The sequence below is a fragment of the Pipistrellus kuhlii genome, unplaced genomic scaffold, assembly GCF_014108245.1.
Source record: "Pipistrellus kuhlii isolate mPipKuh1 unplaced genomic scaffold, mPipKuh1.p scaffold_m20_p_7, whole genome shotgun sequence".
In the NCBI taxonomy this organism is placed as follows: Eukaryota; Metazoa; Chordata; class Mammalia; order Chiroptera; family Vespertilionidae; genus Pipistrellus; species Pipistrellus kuhlii.
Window position 1 is genome coordinate 58,563,639 of NW_023425573.1, and position 21,571 is coordinate 58,585,209.

Genomic DNA, 21,571 nt, shown 5'->3' on the forward strand with positions numbered 1-21,571 from the left:
ATATATATATATTTAACTGTAGTTCCTAGTAAACATATATAAATCTAAATAATTAATTTAAAAGATAGAATGCTTTATTGTACCCATGTTAGTTATCATCCTAGTCACACATTATTTATTTTAAATACTATTTAAAGGGTGAAAATTATATTTTTATAATATCTTCATTCTGTTTTTTCAGGTCTTGAGTTGATTTTCAATACCTGACAAATAATGAGTATGCCAAGTGTAGATACAGGTCCACTTGTTTTATCTTGTGCAAGGTTCATTCATAGAGATTATAAGAAAAAGATAAATTAGCAAAAGAGATTGTAATTTTTGAGGAAAGTGGAAAGGAAACAAATAAGGTAGAGCATCACAAGACCAAGCAAAATACGCACCCACAATTAAGAGGATTGATGGTGACATATGCTGAAGAGAAATATAAAAGGAAATGTTCCATTATATGTATTAGATTTGTATATTAACATAATTTAATGTATTGGCAAAAGCTATGGGTTCTAAAAACCAGCTGAGTGTGAATTCCACTTGACTTTTGACTTTTTATTGTCACAGATTTCTCATCTGTGTTTATGAGGCTTGGTATACACAGATAATATAAATTAGATATTCTACATATTTAGGTAGGGACTAAGATATAGCAAATGTTGTCAACACTTCTGTTAAAATAATTAATGATTTTAGCAGAAGAGAATTTTTCAAAGATTAATCAGCAAGAAAGCCATTGACTGAATATATCATGCAATGTTACAGAAAAATATGAGAATGAGATAGTGATGCAGGTTTATACATTGCAAAATAAAATCCCTCCTGCTTGAACTTTTAATTAATTATTTTTTTAAAATGAAATCTCAAAACTAGAGTGGAAGGAAAAGCTATGCAGCATATATAGAGGAACATTCTGTAAGAAAAACAAGAAATTTTTTTTACTAATGATGGGATAAAAAACAAAATATTTCACTAGTGTTATTTCCTAATATCAGATAGCAGTTAATTTAATGATGTAGCAAACATCTTGTTTTGTAATACAGAGTCAATGGAGATGGTTGAAGATATTTATACTGAGACTAGAGGCCCAGCGTGTGATTGAAATCATGCAAGGAGGCGCCCCACCACGAGTGTCAGGCCGGACCAGTGCCACGGGAGTCTGGGACCCACGCCTGACTTCTGCCCCACCGCCCCGCCCCCCTGCCTGTGCCTGCTTCAGGCTGCCGGAGCTGTCTTGCCAGCTCGAGCAGGCCCCCCTGTCTCTGTCTCCATCTCCACTCTGGGCCTCACCTGCGCCCACAACTTCCTCCTGTCTGGTTGTGACCCATTATGGTATCCTGGCCTAATTTGCATTACCTCTTTATATATACAGATAGTAAAGCCCTTCAAAAGATGATAGGTCTACCTGGATTAAAAAATGAGATTACATGTCTTTTGGAAGGAGAACAATGAGTACCATGGACAGTGTCTCCACAATTTTAGAGACTTCTCTCCACCTTCACTTTTTTTTTAACCAGGATTATGCCACCTATAGTAGTATTTCTTTAATATTTTTCTTTAAATAATACCATTTAAAATATTAAATATTTATATTACTTAGATATTAAATATGTCTCCAAGCATTAATAACTAAGGTATTTTTAATGCATTGATTGTTTTATAATGTTCTAGAAGCCCAGTGCACAAATTTGTGCACCAGTCGGGTCCCTCAGCCTGGCCTATAGGATTGGACCAAAACCAGCTCTGGGACATCCTCCAAGGGGTCCCAGATTGTGAGAGGATGCAGGCCAGGCTGAGAGACCCTCTGGTGCACAATCGGGGCCTGGGAAAGATGCGGGAGGCTGGCCAGACAGGGAGGGCTCCAGGACATGTCCAGCCCCCTTGCTCAGTCCTAATCTGCCAGACCCCAAAAGCAAGCTAACCTACCAGTCAGAGTGTCTCCCCTCTGGTGGTAAGTGCATGTCATAGTTACTTGTCAACCAGTTGACTGCCCCCTGGTGGTCAGTGCACATCATACTGAGTGGTTGAGCAGCCTTAGCATATCATTAGCATATTACACTTTCATTGGTTGAATGGACAACCGGACACTTAGCATATTAGGATTTTATTATATAGGATTGTAAAGTAAATGTCAATTCTTGCAATTAAAAAAAATGTTTCTATTGATTTCAGAGAGGAGGGAGAGGGAGAGAGAGATAGAAAGATCAACAATGAGAGAGAATCATTGATGGGCTGCCTCCTGACCCTGCAACCTGGGTATGTGTCCTTGACTGGAATTGAATCTGGGATACTTCAGTCTGCAGGCCGATGCTCTATTCACTGAGCCAAACCAGCTAGGGCAATTCTTGCAATTTTTAAGTAATAAAATATCTCCCAAACTCACCTTATCAGCTATCAGCAATAAGCTTGCTATACTTTGTAAATGTATAGTAATAAAGAATGGAACAGGAGAAAAGAAGGGGTCCAAAGTCACTTGAAGTTAAAGTATATCTTGACTTCTTTATGCCTAAATTTGTAGACTTCCAGGATATCTCAATAAAATGAATGATTTGTTTACTCAGAAAAACTTTTTTTGCAGTTTTTAGGAATATTATCAAGGGTTGAAATTTGGTGCTTTTATGAAATATATATAGTAAAATTCAAAGGTTGCTTAAAATGTAACTTTCCTAGTCTGTAAATCTTTAACAAACATGTAAACATAATATAGCATATATTTTAATATATATATATATATATATATATATATATATATATATATATATGTGTGTGTGTGTGTGTGTGTGTGTGTGTGTGTGTGTTGTGTTTTTTTTTTTATTTCAGAGAGGAAGGGAGAGAGAGAGAGAGATAGAAACATCAATAACGACAGAGAATCAGCTATCAGCTGCCTCCTTCATGCCCCTTACTGGGGGGAATCAAGCCTGCAACCTGGGTATGTGCCTTTAAAGTTTAAACGAATCAAACTTGGGACCCTTCAGTATGCAGGCTGACACTCTATACACAGAGCCAAACCAGCTAGGGCTAGAATATACTTTTAAATTCTTCCTTACAAATTATTTTATTAGGTTTGGGATTCTCAAATATGCATGCCTTTAAGTCAAAGTTTCAGTCTTTGATATAATTTCTAGATAGAAGCAAGTGAAGTAGAAGAAACCTTGTTTATTTAGATATCTTCCTTCATTTTACATCTCAGGGTATTTCAGTAGGTAAAATGCTAGCACCATGCACTAGAAAGTCTCAGTGGATGTTTCTGAAAATCTGCAATGGAAAGTGTTCTAATGGCTGCAGGTCTAATAATATTTTCTTGATAAAATAATGCTTTCATGTCACATACTGGCATTCCTTTATAGGTTTCTCTCAAACTTAAGAGCTGGTCCTTGATAATTGTAGCATTGCCTTTAAAGACCTTATTGAAATGTAGATTAATGCTGTAACACATTATAATTATTTTAAAAATTTCCTTTTAAGTCTTGTAGATAAGCAAGCATTAATAATTATTAATTTTAGCTGCTATATTTTAGCTTTTTTCCTAAATGTTGTTCTTCCCCAGGACCGAATATTTACATTTATTTTTAAGACATAGAAGTTACCTAAAACTGTAATGCAGATTTTGCACTAAAAGGCTATGTAGGTAGATCATTGATATCTAAGACATAAATTTTCACTAGTTAGTCGTTATTGAGATCAAGTTAAGGATAAAAGCTTTGCTTCTTCAAATATCTATAATATCAAAAGGTCTAAAATTGAGAAAAAAATATTATACCCTATAAATTTTAATACCGAGTCATAATATAGCAATAGTCAATAAATATTTGTTTAGTAATTCAAAATTATAATCAAGTCTATGATAACAAAAGCACAAAACATCAGAGGCCTCAAATTGTGGAATTTCGGAGTTTTATCTCGAGGCTGCTGCCCTTTTCAGTCATCATTTCTTATCTCAGTGAAGTGGAGAGGGCAAGATGAAGTGCCTATGTACTACTCCAAACCTCTCTGCAGCATCTGGCCTCAGGATCCTAGTTCCTTTCACTTTGAAGCCATCATGTTTATCCCATTTACTAACAGAATCAACCTGAATGATAGCAATTACTCCCATTATCAGCCATGGGATATATATATATATATTTTTAAATATTTTATTGATTTTTCACAGAGAGAAAGGTAAAGGGATAGAAAGCTAGAAATATTGATGAGAGAGAAACATCTACCAGCTGCCTCCTGCACACCCCCTACTGGGGATGTGCCCACAGCCAATGTACATGCCCTTCACCGGAATCGAACCTGGGACCTTTCAGTCCACAGACTGACGCTCTATCCACTGAGCCAAACCGGTTTCGGCAGCCATGGGATATTGATCACATCTAACACCAAGTAAAGACCGTGCAAAATAGATTCCCTAATATATACAATATATTTTTCCCTTTGGGTAATGCCAGAGGTTTGTGTTTAGTTTATCACTTGCAGCACCATTATAAGAACTGTATAATATTTCTTAATTAGAGGACTGGTGCACAAATTTGTGCTGGGGTGGGGGTACCTCGGCCTGCCAGCAATCAGGGCTGATTGGGGTTGGCCATGGGGAAGAACCACAGGAGGTTGGATGGCCAGCACGGGCAGGGGCCACGGGAGGTTGGTGGCTGTGGGAGGTTGGCTGTGGAAGCACACTGATCATGATGGGACAACTCCTGCATTGTGTATCTGCCCAGTGGTGGTCAGTGAGCATCATAGCTACTGGCCAGTCATCCAGCCTTCTGGTTGTAATGGTTGCTTAGGCTTTTACATAATATGTAAATCAGTTGGGGTTGCATAACTATCTGGAGTAAATAAGTATGCAATTATTTAATATTTTTTCATGTTTAGAACTGTGCTAGAAACTGTGAGAGATGCAAGGGACATAAGGCATTAACTTGTCTTTGTAGAAAATACTAACTATTAAAAAGATTAGATAGATATGCTTCAATTCAATTAGGAACTGCAGAATAAACAAAATTATCTAACCCTGAAATGTGCAGTAGAGTAAGTGGGGACCGCAACAGAAGATAGCAATATCAACCAAATTTAGGAGGAGGGAGGAAGTAGATAATTAAAAATCAGGATTGGGCACCATAAATTTTCTGGAAATCTTTGTAGTATCAATTTCAGGATGGGACTCAATAGAGAAATATCCCAGGTTTTATAAATTCACTAATAAAGACATGCCACTACAACTTTATATGTATCTTGTGGTTTGCAAAACCTCTAGCAGTGCCAAGAATAATTATACAAGTATTTGATTACAACCCAGGATGGATGCTAATACATACAGACACAGGGGAGTGCAGTCTTTTAATAGAAATACTGAAGATTAGGTGTTACATCTAGTGCCCTTTTCAAAATTATATGCAGAACGTAAGAGATTTTCTCTAGTAAATTGCTTTTTACACACTTATTTTTAGTAAATTAAGGATTCTACTTACATTTCATTTTCGAGTGGAAGAATAAAATAAAATGCATAGCCATTATGTATCTCTATGCTTTTATATAACTATCTTTACATATATACATATGTACATACATATGCTATTCCTTGACTAAAATTTTAAGTTTATTAAAACAATTTTATCATACTTAGGGTTCATGAAAATTGTTCATGCCCCCAAATGCTATAATAGTTAACTAACTTATTATTTATTTGTTTATCAAAATAGTAGGTTTTGAAATATGAAAATTCTTTGGTAAAAGTGGTATTAGAGGATGTGTTGCAGAAATGGAAGTGCTTCAATACTGGAATAGGCAGATGCATATCAAATGTGTAAAACATCTGAACACGGATAAGAAAATAGTGGCCTTATTTCAAATGAGATGAGAAATAAGATATTAAAATCAAATTTATCAGAAATGAAATGGAAAAAGATCAAGACCAGGTATGTAGAACCTCACGAGCCTCTAATTTGAAACAAAAAGCAATTTAACATTAAAATACTCAATGATATGACCTCATTCTTTGGCAATTATTGGATATACAAAATATTCAATGTTTAAATTGTAGCAAAGAATGTGTTCTTCTAGTATCTGATAATGAGAAGGCATTAAAGCACTTCCTTGGGAAATATTTTCTCTCCTCAAATGCAATATTAGATGTGAATTAGCTCACCATAATGTAGTTCATGTTTGAGCTTTTAAAAGGGAAAAATGCTTGGTTGGCCTAATCAAGGTTAAAGTGATAGCTAAAAGGGAAGAAAAGAACCAGAAAAAAAGAGAGAAGACTTAGGCAGCCTTAGCAAAGAAACACATTTCAGGAGCACATTGTGAGTTTTTAATTATCACATAACTAGAGGCCTGGTCTATGGGATTCATGTACAGGGGGGGTAGGGTGTGTGTGACCTGTGGAGACTGGTAGCTATGGGAGCAGCTGTGGATCCATCCTTTGAGCTCCTGCTGTAACAGAACCGCTTATCCTGGTCAGCCAAGTGGCACGATCACTGTGGAGCGCACTGACCACCAGGGGCCAGCTCCTGCATTGTGCATCTGCTCTCTGGTGGTCAGTGAGCATTATAGCAACTGATTGACTGGTCGTTCTAGTCATTCCACCATTCAGTTGCTGGGCTTTTATTATATAGGATACCTGAATTAAATGGAAAATAATTAACTTTAATTATTCTCTCTCTCTCTCTTTTTTTATATATATATTTTATTGATTTTTTACAGAGAAGAAGGGAGAGAGATAGAGAGCTAGAAACATCGATGAGAAAGAAACATTGACCAGCTGCCTCCTGCACAGCCCCTACCAGGGATGTGCCCGCAACCAGTGTACATATCCTTGACCAGAATTGAACCCAGGACCTTTCAGTCCGCAGACCGATGCTCTACCACTGAGCCAAACCGGTTTCGGCTAATTATTCTCTTTATAATCTAGAGCCATAGTCTGCAAACTCTGGCTTGCAAGCCACATGTGGCTCTATGACCTCTTGAATGTGGCTCTTCCACAAAATATCATGGCCTGGGCGAGTCTATTTTGAAGAAGCGACATTAGAAGAAGTTTAAGTTTAAAAAATTTGACTCTCAAAAGAAATTTCAATAGTTGTACTGTTGATACTTGGCTCTATTGACTAATGAGTTTGCCAACTACTGATTTATAGCAATAGATACTAGTTACTTTAATAGTTTATTTTATAAATCTAGAATATTAGCATCATTTGGAAATTACCCCCCCACACACACACACAAATATACCTTCTGAAATTCATTCATTCATCCCATATTTATTTGGCACTTATTATGTAATAGTCACATTGATAGGTGACTCAAAGTTTAAAATGCTTACCTTTATAGAACTAAGCCTAGTAGGGAAATAAAGTAGAAGCACTTTAAGAAGAGAACTCTGACTGCTCTGTTGAATATGGAGAGAGGATAGGTGTTGAGGGAGAAAGCCAGTAAACTAGTTACTAATCAATTGCAATAGTTCAGGTAAAAAAAATGACAGGACCTAGGAAATAAAGTGTGGAGAATATGTTTAGTTTGTTCTGTCCATGTCCTATGGCCTCCAATATGCTAACAATCATGAATTACATCAATGGGTTTCTTTGTCTTCTAACTTCCTTTCTGAAGTAGATAAGGGAGATAACCAGCCTGAGCTTGGAGGGTGGCAGGAGAATGAGGTTGAATACTATTCCACTTGCACCTTTCTCACCTTGCCTTTCCTGCTCTTCTATCAAAAGCCACGGCTTATCTCAGACAGCTCTTACCATGGAACTACTGTATCTTTTCTAGTTCCCAGTAAGTGTTTCTTCCACTTGTCCCTTCATTCTGCATTGTCAATAGCTTTCTCTTTGTCCTAGAAATGGAGTCTTGAAGTACTAGTATTTCTGGATGATTTCCATGAACCTTATCATATTACTTATTTAGCCAAAATTAAGTTTTAATCATGAGATTATATATAATAAGATGTAACCCCATTGACTGTTTTGTTGTTTTGTTGTTTTGTTTTTTCATCTATGCGCCCACCCCCATTCTTTGGCAACAATCAGCATGTCCTCTGTCTGTAGGTCTGTTCATGGCTTGTTGTGTTTTCTTTTCTTTTTTCTTTTTTAATTGTTTTTTAAAGAGTTCACATATAAATAATATCATACCTGTTTAATACATTTTTGTTCATATTAGTGATTTTGAGTGGGTCACTCTTTCCTGGCAGGACCCTGGATTATAAATGTGGTGATTGTTGAGAACAGCTGTGGACATATTTGCATATATTGACACATAAGGAGAACAGGACTTAGTGAAGATTCAGAACTGAAGGGTAAGAAAAAAAGGAAGTATCAAGGATGATTTCCAAGTTTCTGCTATGACCGGTAAATGATGGGAGTATCCTTTTAAAAAGATGAGACTAGTGGAGAATCTAGATAGGATGGAAGCAGGTCAATACCTGTCTCCTCCATATTAAATGGAACTGTGAAGCAAACCATTTATAATTTTTCAAAAGTTGAAAGAGAAGACTCTGATGTCAATACACATGTTGTTGAGGTGAGGACATTGATGTTATTTCAATGAGCATGCAGCAAGGCCCAAGTCCTCATGGTGGTTATGATTGACTGGGGGATAAGACATGAAAAAACAACAACACTGCAATATATAATTAATGCTCACCTACACGGATAGAAGGGTATAAGATAATATAATGAGAAGACAATCTATTTTAGATGTTGAGAGAAATAACAATTCAAATTATGTCTCAATAGAGACATCTTGAGCAAGTGAAAAGGAGAAAACATATTCTATGAAGTTGAACCGTTATTTTTTAAATCCTTGTGGAAAAAGGAAAATGTGTTCATTTGAGAAACTAAAAAGTAGCTAGTGTGGCTGGAGATTAGTGAACAAAAGAGGAAGTAGCATAACATTAGGTTTCACAGGCTGATAGAAAACTGGATTATTATTAAGTCATGGCAGAGATAGATCTGTTGGGCTTTGACTTAGGATAGCATTTACTATCTAGAGATAAAACAACTTAACCTTAATGCAAATCTTAAAACTAAACCTCCATGTTGTGAAAGCTCTACTATTAGGTCTTACCCCATATACATGGGATAAATTTGGGATACTCAATATTGTTCAAATGATTTAATAATTGGGCCAATTGACATCTATTTTGTAGTAAAGCACTATTCAGTAAGGATTGATGGAAAAGGCAGTATATTTGATAAATCACAAGGAAAACAAGCACACACAAATCTAATATTTGTACATGTTCTCATTAATTAAATTGAACTTTATAAAATGAAAATTATTATTTTTTAATGTACCCTCACTCTTGTGTGAATTATTACATGTAAAAACTAGCCAATAATAGTCTTAAGAAATAAAACCCTGAGTATGCCTGACTGGGGTTGCTCAATTAGTTGAGTCTCATTCTGTGTACCCAAGTCAGAGTACATACCTGGATTACAGGCTTGATTCCTGATTGGGGCAGCTGATTGATGTCTGTTTTGGAAATTTTCACTAGGACTTTAACGCCAAATTTAATTATCCTAAGTTTAGTGTTTTTAGTAGTGTGGTGAGAAATGTTCATATTTAGACCCTAAGTTGCCTGTGAGACTTACTCTGGTACACAAAGAAAATACAAAGTGAACATATTATAGCTCTATTCAAGGATTGCACATTTACTCCTCAAATGAAGAAGAAAGTATTAAAAACATTTTCAAAAGTAGTTAACTCTTATATAGTGTTGTTATATGGCAGGCACTGTTGTAAACTGTTCATATTGTCATTTAATCCTTGTTACAATGCTGTGAAGCAGGTACTCTTATTAACATTTTAGAGATGAGGAAACTTAATCACAGATGATTACTTGTCTAAAAATGCACAGGCAGTAATCTATAGAGTGAAATTTAAATGAAATCATCTTTCTTTATAAGTAATATTTGGAAACTATTTGGAAACATTTCCATGATCATATTATTGAATAGGTCTTGGGTCAAATTCATATCACTGATGTTTTGTGTAACAATATCAAATAAACACATGGATGTTTAAAATCTATGTGTAATATAGAAATTCATGAAACTAGTCATATTTTTTATAACTAGGAATATGCCACCACAGTCAAAGTGATTTTTATATCTCTTTATCTTTTTATTTTAAACACCTGTGTAAAAAAAACCTATACTAATAAGAGAGAAATATGGTAATTGACTGTCACTCTGCAATGCCCAAAGCTAATCAGGAGGGAATATGCAATTTAAAGGGGCAAAGATGGTGGCTACCACAGAGCCAGCCAGAGTGGTCAGGAGCCTTAGGTCTCCCCTGGTGATGGAGGAAGCTAAGCTTCCTGCCCACCTGAGCCAGCCACTGAAGGAGGCGCCTATGGGTGGTTGCCAGGGAGCAGGCCAGAGCAAGTGGGAGGCTTGGGTTGCCTGGGCCAGGCACTGAGGGAGGGGCTTGAAAACAGCCATCAGACCCTCACTCAGGCTGGCACCCTTTCTAGTAGGGACCCCCACCCCAATGGGGGCATGGCCAGCCTGAAAACCACCACAGGCCCTTGCCCAGGCCACCCTGCCCTCCAAAGGAATCCCCACCCTGATCCAGGACACTCTGCAGGGCTAACCAGCCATCCCACACCCATGTACCAGGCCTCTATCTATACTAATAAAAGGGTAATATGCTAATTAGACTAGGAGACCTTCCAGGAGACTTTCCGGACAGACGTTCTTCTGGACAAAGCCATGGTGGTGGGGCAGAGGTAGAGGCGGGGAGGGCAATTGTAGGTGTTCAGGACAGAATGGGATAGCAGTTGTGGTTGATCAGGCCGACAGGAGGGCCAGGTGGAGGCAAGCAGGCCATAAATGGGATTCTGTTGGGGGTGATCAGGGTGGTGGGGAGGGAAGGCGGGGGTAAGCAGGCCAGTGGGAAAGGTAGTTGGTACAGCAGACCAGCAGGCAGAGTGGTTAGGGATAATCAGGCAGGCAGACAGGCAGGCAGGTGAATGGTTAGGATCCAGCAGTCCTGGATTGTGAGAAGGATGTCTGACTGCTGGTTTAGACCCAATTCCTGTGGGGCAGTCAGACATCCCCTGTAAGGTCCCAGATTGGAGAGAGTGCAGGCTGGACTGAGGGACAAACCGCCCCCCACCCCGCACAAATTTTGTGCACTGGGCCACTAGTTGAGTAATAATGTTGAAGCAGTTGTTGGTTTGACCTGAACATTTATTAATGATGTAAAATGTAAAACTGACTCTAACTAGGGTGAGATTATCTTTTAAATGAAAGAGGGAAATCTGGGAAAGGAAAAAATAATCTATCTATTATCTATCTATCTATCATCTATCTATCATTTATCTACCTATCTCATGTCTTCTATACACATTTTTCCCCCAAATGTTAGAATAAAATAAAATCTGACTTTAATGAACATCTATGACTATTTGGCTATCTTATTTTTGAAAAAAATAAAAATCTCAATAACTTTCTAGAATTGTTTCTTAATTTTAAAATGATTTTGAATACTACTAAGCCTATAATCCTCATTTCATAATATTTCTTCCTGACTATCAAGACAATTTGTTTTGAGAAGCATCTGAGAGTATTTAGGATACCCACCACTTTCATGACTCTGTTCTGTGTATCATTAGACAAAGCCACTTTGTCTGACTTGGACAGTTTCAGTTTACATAACTATAAATTTTACTCTCTAACTTTCATTATTACAAACTGACCTCAATAAGAAAATGTTTATCACTAGTATAGGAATGGAAAATAAAACTCAACAAAACTTAGACTTTAAGCTTCCAACAATAAAATCACACATTTCTAGGTGGATACTTGCATATGTAATTCAAAATATAGAATTTCTAAATACTCTTTTGGCCCTTTATAATTCCCACTTTATTTTATTTTGTTGTCAATATAAACACAAATACTGAGAAGTATTTCTCAACTGTTGTTAGGATATTTTTTGGTGAAGGTTGTTATTTGAAACTTCTTTTCTATAAGATATTCTAGTGTTCAGAATTTAATTCTAGGATAAAGTGTCAAATATAAGGTTGTTCACTACATAAATACTACCCCCCTCACCCCAATTCAATTTCAAAGAGCAATTCAGGTGAGAGTAAATAAATAAATAAAAGGTTTGGTTAATGTTGGTCATTTGCTTGGTACTGTGTCATTCAAAACTCCTTCCATTTAAAAACAAAATTTGCATTGACATAAGAATGATGTATAATGCAGTATAATTACTTATGGAGTCTTTGAAAAGAGAAGCCCCCTTTTTTCCAAGTGATTTAACTTTGGAAAGGAATTACTTCACATGCCCAGCAAATACTATTAAAAAGCATTTTATGAGGCTTTTTTTCTGAATATTTCTAAACATGGACAGACTATTGTGTGCTCTAAAACCTGTATTTACATGACACACTTTTATGGTCCAATGGGCAAACACTACTTAGTCCTAAAATAACATCACAGTAATGACTACAGTGAAGACAGCAAGTATACTCCACCATCATTATCCATATCAGACTGAAGCAGATGTGGTATCCATGCTGGAGTCTGACAGTGGTGAACGCTGAACAACTGGTTCTGGTACTTTTGTGTACTCTTAGACACAGCAATATGGCACTCAAAATAAGAATGCATAAGCTCTTTCAATTTGAAGAGCTATATTGTATTATTATTTTTTTCTTCATCTGAATAGTCAATAAAGAAATTACTCAAACAATTAAAGATTACATTAAGGGGGATTTAGCCAAAATTCACTGGTTATAAAGCAGGGTTGCTCAACCTCAGTAGCACTGATCTTTTTTTGTGTTGGATCATTTTTTGTGTGAGGACTGCGCTAGGTGTTGTAGGATGTTGAGCAGTATCCTTGGTCTGTATTGACTAGAAGGGGGTATCAAATTCCCCAAAGAGTTGTGGTAACCAAATGTGTTTCCTGCCTAAGAATCACTGAAATAAAGAGAATGATCTCTTGAATATATACATAATTTTTTAACAATTAAATTACATTGCTTGTCTTTGTCCAGATCAGATTTCTATTAGTTTCCAGATATAAGTTGTACCTTGTTTCTCATTGTATACTTCCTTTATGTTTGTTCATTTGTGTGTTTCACTCTGTAGTCATGGCTACAGTAAGTCGTAAACATTTTTGCATCTGAAATATTTTTTCACATATTTTATATTGACAGCAAGAAAATTAAATGGGAATTATTAAGAGTTAAATAATTCAAGGAGACATCTTTAAGAAGAAAGGTCTCAAGTGTGTATTGAGGAGGGAAATTAGCTCCTACCGGTTCTGACTGGGACTCGGCTCTGGCTAACTTCTCAGTGTTAAGAAGAACATCTGAACTGAGGAATATTTCATGACAAAAGCTGTTCCCTCCTATAATGAGTGGGACTTTTAGTTACTTTGCCCAGCCCCTTATCCTTTCCAAATAAAGAGGCTGCTTCCAAGAAATCAGGTATTTGGAAGTCAGAAAGGGACATCGCTGATTATAAACATGACTTGAAAATGTAAGAAAAACAGAAAAGAAGTCAGAATCCTTGCTTATGCATCATTGTGAATGTCCACAAGAGGGTCTAATTATTGCACTAGGACTAATTATGTCATTAAATGTAGTCAGGGAGTCATTGTTTTAGTTCATCAAAAATTCTGCTTTGCAGAGAGTGACCCTATATGCAAGAATTATCAATTTTCAGATTACTAGGATATATTGTAATAAAAATCTGATTACCATATTTTTTCTAATGTTATTTTTTTTCTTTGATAATTTAAAAGGGATTTCAGGATATTTTGTTTGCATTAGGGTTATCACTCTAAAGCTACGATATCATTATTCTGTAGCTATGAAAAAGTGACTTCTGATAAGGATTTCTGGCTGATAGAACTCCAGGAAAAAATGGCTTTTATCATTCAGTTTTGGTGTTGAAATATTGATAAGCACTAAATGAGTACAATGGGAAAAGTAATAGTGTAAAATATACATAGCGTTGTATTCTGTGTAATGTACGGAATCTAATGTTATAAGTTAAATCCTTTTCAAAGTTAAATCACTTGGAAAAAAGGGGGCTTCTCTTTTCAAAGACTCCATAAGTAATTATACTGCATTATACATCATTCTTATGTCAATGCAAATTTTGTTTTTAAATAAATAGTGAAAAAGATTAAGCTTTTACTCATCTGCAAGTTCTTAATAAGTGACTGCTATACATGGGTTAGTTTGCTAAATATTATGTAGTAACTAATAAATAGAGGAAATGAATGTGACTATTTATATATCAGAAAATATATATTTAACATTGTAATTATGATTTGAATGTTACATTAATTTGCAGCATAGATGCAATTTTTCCTTAAACAACATGACTTAATGGACTAAATACTACATGTATTTTATAGTTCTCAAGGTTTCAGTAATACAAAATAATTTGACCTATTTATTTAGGATTATAAAGTCTTCTCTGAAACTATAAGCATAAAAAGTACAAGTCAAAGTCTTGATAGGTTAGGAAAGAAAATAAGGTCTGTTTGGAGATATAAGCACCTAAATTCCCTAAACTAATATATATTTTTAAAAGGTGAAAATATCGTATGGGCGTGACCAATTTCTAAACTTACTTTAATTTTTTTTCTTTATGGTTCTTAAAATGCCTCTTATGTATAGAGAACAAAAGAAAAATCACCCTGCAGTTAATTTTGATAATTTCATCAGCTAGTAGCGGAGGACCAGTTGCTTAGTGGATAAAGTATTGGCTTTATATTCTAAAGGACAACTTCAAATTCTGTTAAGGTTATATTTTTATTAAAATTTCCATTAATTTTCCCATCAATGTGATTATAGATTAATATTAATTAATTCTTAACGTTTTTTTCAAAGAAATAAATGGATTCATATCTGATTCAAAGTTAAATAAGACACTATTCAGGCTTCCTTGGTAACCCTTTCCTAGGTTTAGAATTGGTTGGGGAGAAAGGGAATAAGATATGTTTAATGGCATTTTATTGAACTTAGCAATTTAAATGGCCTACCCTGATTTCTGAAGATATCAAATTACCATATGGATGATGTCTTTCTCATCAAATCTGGCTCTTATTGTTTACCAAGAAAATGACAAAGGTAATTTTAATATTTCATACAGTACTTATGTGTATGAGTCGCTGATATTAATGAGAGTTCTGGGATGAGGTCTCTCTGTGCTAAAAACTGCTTCATCAACAAATAAACTAATATTATGGAAACTGACAACAGAAACCACTGGCATGCTTCTCTGGAGTTTTAATTTATTATTATAGCAAATGAAAAATGTATCCTAGGAAGAGTATAATCTTTATGCTCCTTGGGGAATTCTGGGATATGAAGGTGGGCCCCCAGGTATCCTATTTGCATTAAGACATTCAAAAACTCCTGAGTGAAATGGAAAGAAAGGCTTTGATGCTGATGTATACAGCCCTGGGTTGTTGGGAACAATCCTTTCCAGTCAGATGTGTGACAAAGGATTACTACAAGCTTTGAGAGGGAATGCTATTCAAACTGAAATGCAAACTGACCATAATACTCTCAGTTTTAATGATGAATTTGAACATCTATTCTCTCAAGCATTGCAGGGGCTAGTTAAGTGCATGCTCACCTAATCTTGCTCATTGAACAGCAATAGAAAGTTTGCAGGAAATAGGAATACAGGACTTAAGTTTTGGAGCTTAGCACTGTGACATTAAAATTTAGAGAAGTCTAGAGACTGGTTTTTCGCTGTGTCTTCCTTGCCAGGCTTTTGTTACCTGCAATGAGAAAAGAGGTTTTTAATCTTTTTTTTTTTAAAAAAAGGATGCCGTAGAAATATTTCAAAAGTAACCCTGAATATGACAGATCAAAGAGAAAAGACTGAGGTCCCCAAACACCAAAACACATGTGTTAAATATTTATGTTATATATTGAGATGTTTTTACAGTTAAGAGTCTTTAGATTATTGTTTTTTTTAATCAATATTTATTGGACGTTTGGACATTTTTCTTTGTGAAAGAGCTTTTACTTTTATGAAACCCTCATAGCCTGCATACCAGGAAGGCAGTATCATTTTTGCCATTTTAAAGATAAGTACACTGAGATTGAGGGAGGTTAATTAGCAAAGACTATTTAGCAAACTAGAGAATCAGGCAGTAACAATCTCAAACTCCTTTCAAGGAGAAATCCTTCAAAATAACAATTTTGTTGGAAAGAGCATTGAAAGTATTTTCAGAGAGGAGCACAAAATTAAGAATATATCAATTGTCCCTGGCATAAGTTGGGAGAGGAGGTGCAGAGTTGTTTCTCGAAGTTGTCTGCAGCCAGGATTATTACATTAAGAATAAAATGTTCTAGCCACCCATAGGTTGACATACCCATGCGAGAGTGGAAAAAAAGATCATCATGCCCAAATCTCCTCAAAAAACACATGCATTCCATATGGGGCTGGGTGATCCAGAGCAGGGGTTCAGCACTTTTTCTTTAAGATTGGGTTTCATTCTGCTAACAGCTTATTGGCTGAGTGCCCACTAGCGAGCAATTAAGACTTTGTGCTTGCCTGCATTTTAGTAGCTCTCGTCATGAAACATGCAGCCACATGGGAGCAGAAGCTTTGCCAGCATGGTCACGGTCTGGGAGCAGCATCAGGAGAGCTTCTATACTCAGAGGATTCCTCGTCTTCTGGGAAGTTGAAGAGAGGATGGATAATTGATTGGCTGTGCCTGTGAAAGAAGATCAAAAAAGGAATCATTAAGAAATGGGAACTATAGGGAGAGATCAATAGTGGAGTTAGAAGAACAAAGCAAAATGCTACCAAGGAATCCCAAAGAAAAAGCAGATTATATTAATGTCAAAATTAAGAAGTAATTGGGTTAAATAAAAAGGAGACCAAAACTGGACTGCTGATGAGAGCTTCTCACCATTGAACTTGGATGATGCCTTCCTACGTTATATTCTATAAGCAGCACATAAGTATTGATCACCTGAAATGTGTCTGGTCCAGAGCTGGGATGAAAAGATGAGTAAGAGAAGAGCAGAGCCACCATAAGTGTCAGAATCAGTGGCTGACTTACCATTCATATAGATGCTTCCAGAAAAGGCAACAGTGCAGCCATACTGCTTTCCTCTTCCCAGCCTCACTAAATTTTGTTCTTGGAAAACATTGGGATTCAGATTGGCTTAAGATATGCTTACAGTAATTGGAAAACTTTATTCAAAGATGAAATAGCCTTCTTGGGAAGGGGCAAGCTTTTCACATCTGAAAATGAAATAGGTCAAATCAGTGGTTTCAAATATGATCATTCAAATATGATTGATCAATCAAAACCTTCTGGGCATAGTTTTACAGCACACATGTCTACTCCCCACTCCTAGAAATTCTAGTTTACTAAATCTGGCCATATATAGTCTCATGTTGTAAACATTGCCTTGAACAATTCTGAAAACAGAAATCACAAAAACAATATTTTTTTCTTCACAATAGGTTGTGTTAGATTGAGATTAAGTTTTAAAAAAGCTACTAGCCTGTTGGTTATATTTGTATATAATCTATAAAAATGTAAATGCATAGAAAACTATCCTTCAAATTATGAATATGATTCTTAACCAAGCACTGGTGTATATGAAAGACATTGATATGTACAGGTATTATTATCAGGGATAGATCTATTGGATATATATAGTAATACTAGAGGCCTAGTGCACAGATTTGTGCACCAGTGGTGTCCCTCAGCCTGATCTGTGCCCTCTTGCAGTCTGGGACCCCTCAGGGGATGTAGCAGTGTGTGAAACAGCAGGCAGCCGAGGAGGAACCTGAGCTGGCCTGCTGTGCCTGCTGCCAATAGTGCTGCTGTGGCAATGTAAGAAACTCCTGCCACCACAGTTGCACTCCCCAGCCATGAGCTCATCTTCTGGCTGAGCAGCGCTCTCACTGTGGGAGCACACTGACCACCAAGGGGCAGCTCCTGCATTGAGCATCTGCCCCTAGTGGTCAGTGGACATCATAGCAACCAATCAAATGTTTTGCAGGTCTTAATGTTCGTGTAGGCGCACACACACACACACACACACACACACACACACACATAATTTATTTTAGTAATGTAAACCTTTCTTTAAACAAAAGTTTATGCAATAAATAAAAAATTTAAAAAACCCATAAGATTGAAACAGCCTCAGGCAGAACAGGTAGGGGTCCTGGGGCACCTCTTTCACCACCATGTTATTTAGAGTAGGAGAGTCTACCCCCTCTTCAGAACCATGGAGTTCTACAGATGGCAAACAAAGAGTACCTCATTTAAAATTTTATTTCCAAGAAAATCCCCACAAAGTGAGCATAATAATGTATTCCAATAAATATGTGAGGTTAATCCCTAATTGTTTATCCATTTGACTTAAATCTTCCCAGGGGCTTAGGGCAGGTAAGGCACTGTGCACATGTGGCCAACCCTGGCTCTCTGGGTCACTGAACTGGACACCCCAGGCAATGTAAAGAACATCCTCTACGTGACAAATTCACCTAGGTCAGGATCTGTAATCTCTACTCACCAGTTACAAGACCTTTGGGAAGTTAATGAAACATTCAATCGTCTTCCCTTTTGCCTGTAAAGTGAGTATAGTGTCCTTTCACGCTGGTGGAAATTGATCTTTAGCAATAGCACTGGCACCCGGTGTTTCTTTTCTTGCTTTCCTGTCAACAGGTCAGGCTGCGAATGAGGGAAGTTGCTCCAACTCCTTCAGGCCTATTCAGAACTAGTCCCTACACTAAGTGAACTCTTTGTGACAAAAAAAGAATTGATAATGGGCCTTCATGTGCAAGAAATAGCTACTACTTTTACCATAGAGCTGAGAAGAAGATCCTACTAAATTCCAAGTTCTCAAATACACTGGTCACACCTGAAGGTATAATAGTTATTGACCTTGGTCTTCAAATATGCTTATCTAATAATAATCACACTAGATAGATTTTGTTACAAATCAATGCATAAAGCTCCAGACAGGTAAATCTAAAGGCTGGCAAAGAAAAAGAGTAAAACACTCTAGGTATAGAGTATTGTGTGTATAAGTGAGTGTGCTAGTGTATGTGTGTTTGCATATGCACACACATGCACATATCCCCTGGGGACTGCGTGGGACACAATGATAATAGAAATAACAACTGTGAATGCCCTAGGGGTGGGAAATCCATCTCATTTTTTACATTTATTTTTTAAGTAATCTGGGAAAAAGTAAGGATTGCTTAGCTCGCACGGCTTACTTCATGTTATTTCCAAAGGAGGTAATATAGTGACACATGGCACATATTCAGCTTTTATATGATTTTCCTTACATGTTAGTGCAATATAAGTATAAATGGATGCGATTGAAAAAAAACTACTCATATTTCTTGCAGGTAAGATATCATCATATGTTAAAGCAAATATTTCAATACTGAGAGGAAAACTCCCCTAATTGTTCCCTATTAATGCACACTGTAAGGATTTCGCAAGCATCCAGCACAGATAACCCAAACATTTTATTTTGACAAGGGAAGCTTTATAGAAATATTTGCACTATTTTGTACTAAATCCTCCACAAGTCACTTTGCTGTGGCAAATATTTGTTCTAGCAGACTTTACTACAGTTACAGAGTACATCAATCTGTTGTTTTAACCTTTTGAAAATAACCCTTGTGTCTTCTTGAAGGAAATAAAGAGTCCTTGATGAAACCTTTTAAGTTTTCAACTTCTTTGCGATAAGGTGCCTGGAAAGAAATCAGCACGTTACCTCCAGGGAATGGATTAAAGGGAATTGAGTGCATCTCTGCTTACTTTCCTGGCTCATCGCTTTATGGATATGAGGGACCGAAATGTAAATGGTGGTCAGAAAGAACAAACATATTTATTAGAGCAGTTAGAAAAGACTATTTTGATATTTGCCAAGTTTCTTCTCAATAACATGTTTGGCAGCTACCAAATGACATGACCTGCCCAGAGTTGGTTTTGACGAAGCCTCTGGGATGTGTTAAAAAGTAAACCAGAGCAAATCACGTACTGGAAAGCATAACTCAATCAAGGAAAAATGTATGATTAAGGGTGACATGGGCAAGAAAAGATTTGCCAGAGCTCAGAGTAAATATTTGTATCAGTGTGAAGAGAAAGTTTTGTGACACTGATGTCAACCAGCTGGAATTTTCATTGTTTATAAACTTTTGTTGTTAGAGTTGAATTCTGGCAGAAAAGGTACCAAAGAAAGAGCAGTTTCTCAAAATGAAGTCTGAATTGTGATAAGCCAGTTTGACCAGCTATGAATGCAATGATGCAAAGTTTTAGCCATGGTTCCCTTCCAGAATATTCTTGCCAAAAAAATAACCTTCTGTCTTAATCCCACTTTGACAAAGCTAATCAGAATTACCAGGAAGACAACATTTTGTTTTGTTTTGCTCTGTGCTAAAAGGATGTGCAGCTTCTTCTTCCTTAGTAGGTTGACCAGAAAGCGAATGAGAATCTAAATAGAATTCTTTTCTACAGAAGAATATTGACACATGAATCAGACATTTTAACGACTGAAAACAAATGGCTTGATTGAAACCAATTTTTTTGAATAAGGTCCATTAACTTCATGATGCTAAGCTATTTATTTTTTTGCCTTATTGTAGGTCAGCTCATATTTTTAAACTGAACAGTTGAACGAGTGAAAGGATTGTGGTACATATTTAACTCACCAAATAGTTCAATAAAACAAAACCTGTATTTTCTCACTAAACAATATTTTGTTGTATTTTTTAGACCATTGAAGGTAGCCAAAAGTTATAAATCATATAATATTATGAGGACATGTGCATATATAAAAGTTTACAGTAGTTTAGAACAAATGACTTTCAGGCAGAGAAAGAAAGGTTGGTCAAAACTGACTCTTAGCACTTTGCCCCTCTTTTCTAAAAAAAAAACAAAAACCACCAGACATTGATGAGGCTCATACTTGCAAAGAGGACACACTGAGATTTCCCACTTTCTGAAATGTACTTCTGTGGAATCTCAGAAGGAAGTTGGAGGTGAGTGGGTGTGAAGGAAGGATAAAAATGATAAAGATATGCATAATATATGGACACAGAAAACTGAGTGCTGGAAGCCTGGGGCAGGGGACAGAAGTAGGCTAAGAAGGAGTCAAAGCGGGGAGAAAGGGAACATATGTAATACTTTCAACAATAAAAATTTAACTTAAAAATCCTTCTCTTTAGCATGGATATTATGACAAGTGTTTCATGTTTCTTCCTCAGGATAGTCTGGAAGCTCCAATTTGAACTACTTTCAATGAGGGATGTGTAGTGAGATTCACTGACTAAAAAAGAAGATTTCAAAATTTCTATCCAGTTATTCCTTCCTTGAATAATTGCATGTTTTAAATATAGTTCAATCTAATACATAGAACCATATAAGACTTACACCCATTCAGGAGAAAAGACAAACTTGAGAAATTCCCCCACCTCCCCACTCAATCCCAATGAATCGAAGGCTGGTCCTGCCAGTGCAGAAACAGGACACATCATAAACAGAACCACATTCCCAGCTGCACTAAGAATAGAAACCAAGCCCCTGCTGGTGCAATTAAGAAATCTCCTCTTGCAGTCCCTGGCTTTTCGAAACCTGG